Consider the following 6,599-nt stretch of genomic DNA (forward strand, 5'->3'; position numbering starts at 1 on the left):
TGGAAACTGCAAGGTAGAGAACCAGGAAATACTATTATGGCCAAGCCTAGAAGGAAGGAAAGAAAGGAGCTTGAGGAAAGCTAGCAGATGCTCTTCAAGGCTTTGGGGGGCACATGAGAGGGAGATGGGAAATAATAGTACCACTGACATTTAACTAGAGCTTCTACACGCAGTGCCAGGGCTTGGCACTACTCCTACCAAGTCATAGCAGTCTTCATGGGTGCCATGTTCCAGGCAAGGCTGCTGCAGCCTAGAGAGACCAAGGCCAGTGCTGTGCATAAGGTCAAAGGCCCCAAACCATCCTGCTGCCACTGCCATTCGGTCACCTGGGGTGGGGGGGGCTATATTTGCAAATTAGTTTTAATCTCTTTGTCTTCAAGGCCCTGGGTTGTGGGAGGGGAGGAGGGACAACCTGATGGACAGGTAATCGGGCTCCCCCAGGGGCCTACATCACATCTCATGCCCCCCTGGGCTCTGAGGTTCTGGAGCCAGAGGAGTAGCAGCACGGCAGGCAGCCCAGCGGCAGGCAACCCAGCTGGGTTCCCCCTTTTCGTACATCCCTGCCCACCTCTTCCTCCTCAAATCCGGCCAGTGCTTTCTCACCACTATCCTGCCTTGTATTCAATAAAGAGTTAGCAATTCATTCAGCCTACTCTTTCCATGAGCATTTTTGAAGGGCCACTTGTCCCGGGGAAGAATCTGATCTTGGATTTGGTTTTGTGTCTCTAGGGATGGGCTGGGGGGGGGGGGGGCAGGACGAAGTTTGTCCCTGAGCCTGTGGGAAGAAGGGGGTACTCCAGAGTAAGCCTTTAAGAAGTATCTAAGAGGGGTGGCTAGGTGGCACAGTGGATAGAGCACCAGCCCTGGAGTCAGGAGGACCTGAGTTCAAATCCAGCCTCAGACACTTACTAATTACCTGTGTGACCTTGGGCAAGCCACTTAACCCCATGACCTTGCAAAAGCCAAAAGAAAAACTGTTAAGCATCTAAGAGACAGGAATTGAGGCCTCACAGCCAGCTAGAATGGACCTTTCTGCAGAATACCCCCTCAAATACTTGGAAAAATGATCAGGTCTGCCCCTTCCTCCCATACCCCCCACCCTGCTTTCTCTGCAACTTGGGAATCCCCTCCCCTAAATGTGATCCTCAGAACTGAGCACCACCAGTAAATGCCTGTACATTCCTTTAGGGTCTACTATGCGCCCGCCACTGTGCTAGGCCACTGGTGATCCAGAGATAAAAGGGAGATAGGTCAAAGATACAGCCATGGTCTGAGCAGAGCAGAGGATGATGGTAATATTCCCAAATATCATCATCCCCCATCTCCATGCAATCCATTGAGCATCTACGGATGTGACACTAACACATAACTGAATGGTGCCAATTCCAGTTCCCTCCTTTGCATATAGGCCCTTAGATGGTGGCCACAGAAAGGCATGGAGCAGGACAATGCACTAACCACCAAGACAGACAGATGGGATGAAATCTAAGCTCTTCATTTGACAGATAAGGCAACTGAGACCTGGGGAAGGCCAGACCCTTGTCCAGTGGCATATGGGAAATAAGACAGGGAGCTGTGATTGAACCTTGGGTTCATATTCCGCTTGCTTTCTACTGCCTCCCAATCAGTTCTCCCTACCTTGGCCATCGGTCAAAGGGATAATCTATTGGCAACAGACATGGCCAAGGTGGCCTTACACAATGCCTGCTTTGGATAAGGGCCCATGACAGCTGAGTTGGGGCACCCGCCCCCCACCATGAAGCAAGACTTGCTCTGGACTAGCAACCAATGAATGAATCCGCCCAGATACATTCTGCCCCCCCCACCAGTTTGAGTGTTAGAGATGGAATGGGCTTATTGGAAAGGCAGAGAGCCCCCCAACCACACACACACACACACACACACACACACACACACACACACACAAACACACACACAAACACACACACAAACACACACACACACACCACTCTGCAGGAGCCTCCTTCACCAGAAAAGCCCCCAAACCCTGGGAGGGGGCTCATCTCAGTCCCCAGATCTGAAGTTCTGGCCTCCACCAGGTGAACCAAGAGACTCTTTCTGGAACCAAACTGAGCGAGAACTGAGAGGACTATTCCACAAGCTTCCCTTGGGTTTTTTTTTTTTTTTAAGCAATGAATTAAAAGATAATCCTCATTTGTAATTTTGTAATGGGTGGGTAGGGCTGTAGCTCCCGGATTTGGCCTGAAGATGGTGATGTTGTCACACGCCTGAGAGTCCTGAGGGGAGAGGGCAGCTGGCTGGCTCCCAGTGTCTGGCAGCTGGCCTTCCCCCATGACCACAAGCTCCACCCCTGCAGCTGTGGGCAGCCTCCCAGGATCCACCAGCCCACCGGATTCCTGGAGGGTAATGCACCAGGATGCCCAGCCTCGACTTCCCCCACCCACACCTCAGCCAAGGCCACAGGATCCTGGCATAGTATAGTGGGGGAAAGCCTCACAGGGATTTCCAGGCCTGAGTTGGTCCCCCCCCCCACCCTCGGTCCTGGGGCTAATCTCAACGGCCAACTAATGTAAGCCCTCAGCTGAGCACAATTCTCTATCCCCCACCCCACCCCATCCTTGAGGGACTCATGGGAACCCAAAGACAATCTGCCCAAGAAAGAAGACTGAATTTGGAGAAGCAGCAGCTGGGGGGGATAGCATCATGGGAAACTGGAATTAGGATTGGGGTTCATAGACCCCCCCAATCAATTCACTTAATTGCCTCTGTTTCTTCATTTGTCAAGTGATCATTCTAACGCCCACGTCAGAAGGTTATGGGGGGTTCAGATGACACCCTATAGGCAAGGTGCTTAACTGATTAGCCTAGAAAATGTCAGTAACCAAAATCACAAGGGGGGGGGTGACATCAGCAGTCTGGGAGTCCAGAATCTCTTTCAGCAAGCATTCATGAAGTCTGTTCTGAAGGGGAGGCACTGCCACTGGCTGCCAAAGAGACAGGGAGATAGGTGAGGTTGCTTTCTGTTGGGCGGGGGGGGGTGGGGGGGGGGGGGGGGGGGGGGGGGGGGGGATGCAAATCTCAGAACCTTGCCAAAATGATCATTGAAAACTCACAGTGCTTGTGCTTGGAACGATAAATAAAATCTTGTAAGTTTTTTAAAAAGTGAACCAATCAGTCCCTGCCCTGAAGCTTCCATTTCCTCGAAAGGGCTTTTCTGAGACATCTGGCCAGCACTAGCCCAGGTTCAAGGGGCTTTAAGGGGCTGCCCATAGCTCCCCAGCCCCCACTGGGGCACTGACCTCTGCAGTCTGCCAGAGGTCATAGCACCCCTCAAAGTCAAAGGCATTCACCGGAAGAGTTGGTAAAAAAAAAAAAGTTAGCCATGGAACCTCTCCTGCATCCACTCTGAGTGGGCTTCCCCAGACATCCAGAGCATCCAGGAGAAGGGTGGACACACACAGGCTTCCTTACTTGAGACACACAGGGAGGGGACTGGAAGTTACCACCCACTTCTGACTCCACAGCCCTAAGGGGCCATGGATGACCTCCCCCAACCTTGGCCTCTGCCACTGGTGGATGCTAAATGAATGTCACTCTGAAGAAGGGTGGCCCATGGCCTGCCCTAGCTCGCTCAGCTGACATCCTTACCTAGAGCACTGTTACCCCCTTTCAGAATGGTCCGGGGTCTACTCCCTGGGCCCAGAGGGAGTCTAAGGCCCTCTGGGGTCTGTCAGATCTGAGTTCCAGTGGCAAGACTCTCAGAATCCTGGTGTCCCTTGCTGACTCTGTCTTTGTGGACACTGAGCCCCAGATGAGCAATGCCATGGGCTTTTGCTAATGGGCAGTGGGGATGGGGATAGAAGTGAAGTGAAGAAAGAACTGACAAGACCTTCAGTAGCGGGATTCTTGCTCTTTTGTCCCTGGCTCCAGGGTAGTGGAGTCCCCCAGACACCCCCCTCCGCCTGAGGTAGAGGAAAGGGGACTGGCAGGGCCATAGTCTGAGGTTCCCAGATTGTAAAGGGCATTCAACTCGGAGAGGTTCATTTCCATATGAATGGGCAAGGAAACCCATTGAGGGTGGGCCAAGATTGGGCCTGGTGAATAAACTCGCTTTGATAAAGGCCGTTTTCTACTCCAACAGTAAAAGCATCAAATCTGAAAGGGGCCACACCCTTACATCTCACGGTCTCTGTTACTTGTCCCAAACAGCTCATAATTTCAAAGTGTGTCGGGGGGAGGGACCTCAGTTGAGCAAGGATCAACCTCGTCAACCCTCACAGTATAGGGCACTTGAATGGAAGCTCTGAACTAGAGCTTCTTAGAAGCAGGGCTCGGGAAGGAGTGCACTCTTGGCATGGGGAACAGCCTGTGCAAAGGCCTGGAGGGAGGTGTGGGGAAGAGAAGGGTTGAAGATGACTAGGAAGATGGCACAGTGACATCACTAATAAAAATTGATAATTTGATACCACCTTAAGAGTTCACAAAGCACCTGTATCATTTCAATAGTTTCACTAGCATCCTATGAGGCAAGAACTACAAATGTTTTCCCCATTTTCCAGATGGGAAACTGAGGCTCAGAGAGGGAAAGCAACTCGCCCAGTCACATGGCCAGTGACCGTCAGCAATGGAATTTGACCCGGGGTCTAGCATTCTTCACTTTCTGTGTTGGGCATGTCGAGTTGGAGATGCTGATGGCATGTCCAAGGGACAGACATGGAAGCCACTTCTCCAGCCACGTGCACACACTGGAGGAACTTCACACAGGCTACAGTTGTGAGGCAAGGCATGGGCACCTCTTGGGCGGGCGGGCAGGCAGGCCGGCCCTGGGAGGTGGCATCACCTTCCCTGGCCAGAGCCAGGACAGGGGCAAGGCCAAGGCAGGGGCAAGGGGAGGAGGCAGCCCAGGAGCAACAGAGAAGACGACAAACAAAAAGCGGGCACTGTGCGGTTCAGGTCATTTTTATTCACAGGACTGGAGGTCCAAGCTTCAAACGGCAATATTGGTTACACTCAAGATACAGTCATGCACTAGCCATAGTCAACCTCCAGTGCTTCAAGCACAACGTCAAATAAGTTCACATTGGGATTGGCCCCTGCTCCCCAGCCCCGGCCCGCCCGCCTCCCAGCTGCCCGCCAGCCTCCTGGCACCATTGGAAGAGGGAGAGCAGGTCGTCATGGGACGGGACGGGACGGGACCAGACAGGACACAGCCAACTCACATTTGCGGATGAAAGGAGATCCCTAGCTCCCCGGACCCTTCCGAGCCAGGCCCCTCCAGGAGCCCCCTGAGCCATGTGGAAGAACTGGGATCTGGCTCTCTCTCAGCTGGGGGTACATTATACACTCAAGCCACTAACAAAGTACAGGATTCTGGGGCTGGAGCACATGGTCAAGGGGTAGCAGCCCTGGATTAGGAAGCAGAGGACTTGGTACTTGCTAGGTGACCCTGGACAGGTCCCTTCACCTCTCTGGGCCCTTGGTTGCCTCCTCTATAAAATGAAGGAGGTCCCTCACAGCTGACATCCCATGATCCTCTGCTCCCCATACCCTTCCCTCCCCCCTCCCCCCAGGGGCCACTGAGCCCAGGACAGGTAGGTATCAGCAGCATAGCAGGCTGGGGCAATGGCTCCCTTTGAGCCCTCTCCCCCCCCAGGCTGAGATGAGCCCCTTTGTTCTCAAGTCATGCCAGCCAGGAAGCCAAAGCTGAACAGAGCCTGGGCTGACCCCGTGTGGAGAAATCGAGACAAGTCTCCCCCAGACCAGGGCATGGCCTCACTTCCTGGAAGAGGGACAGAAGCTGCCCATGGCCTGCTACTCCAAACCAGCCCTCCCCCCCCCCACATACCCCCATGAGAAGTGAGGCCCCTCCCCCACTGATAACCAGCTAACCAGGCCTCAGTGGGGGTAGGCTAACTATCAGCAGATCAACCTATGGGGGCTGTAACTCCTCCCCCCATCCCCCCCATTCCCTCCATCCCCACCCCCCACCCCCCACCCTGGAGTTTTTACCAGCCTCATCAGGCCTGTGGCTCACTAGCAAACAGAAAGTCAACATCAGGTGGGGATGGCTACTGCCCCTCACTAACTGGGAGGCTGGATGGGCAAGGTCAACCCTCTAGACTACAAAGTTCAGTGGAGCTCACTCCTAAACCCTGACCTTGCATTTTTCTCCATTACCATACAAGCCAAGGTGGTCAAGCTCACTGGAAAGTCTAGGCAGCCCTCCCCGGAGCAGTGCTCTTCACCTCAGGGCAGCTTGGAATTTCCTTGCAATTGCTTAGGCTGGAAGACTGATCCAACATTATTCTATGACCCCCAATATTCCAAGGTCTAACTTGGGTGCCTCAGCATGGAGGAGGCATCATCTGCAGACCTATTGAAATGAACTATCGGAGCACTGTCAATGGACAGAGCTGGACAAGCTTCCCAGCCACCAAGGTTGGCTCAACAGAGGCTCATGGGATCAATCCTAAGGACAGTTTCGACAGAAGGGTCATTCCCATCATCAAGCCTCTTTTTAAAGGCCTCATTGATGGAGAGTGACCACTCATCCTTTCCCCTCTGCCACTTCAGTGCATGCTGGGAGGCAGATCCCATTCTACCAACCTAGGGCCTGA

This window comes from Macrotis lagotis, chromosome X, assembly GCF_037893015.1.
Source record: "Macrotis lagotis isolate mMagLag1 chromosome X, bilby.v1.9.chrom.fasta, whole genome shotgun sequence".
Lineage (NCBI taxonomy): Eukaryota > Metazoa > Chordata > Mammalia > Peramelemorphia > Peramelidae > Macrotis > Macrotis lagotis.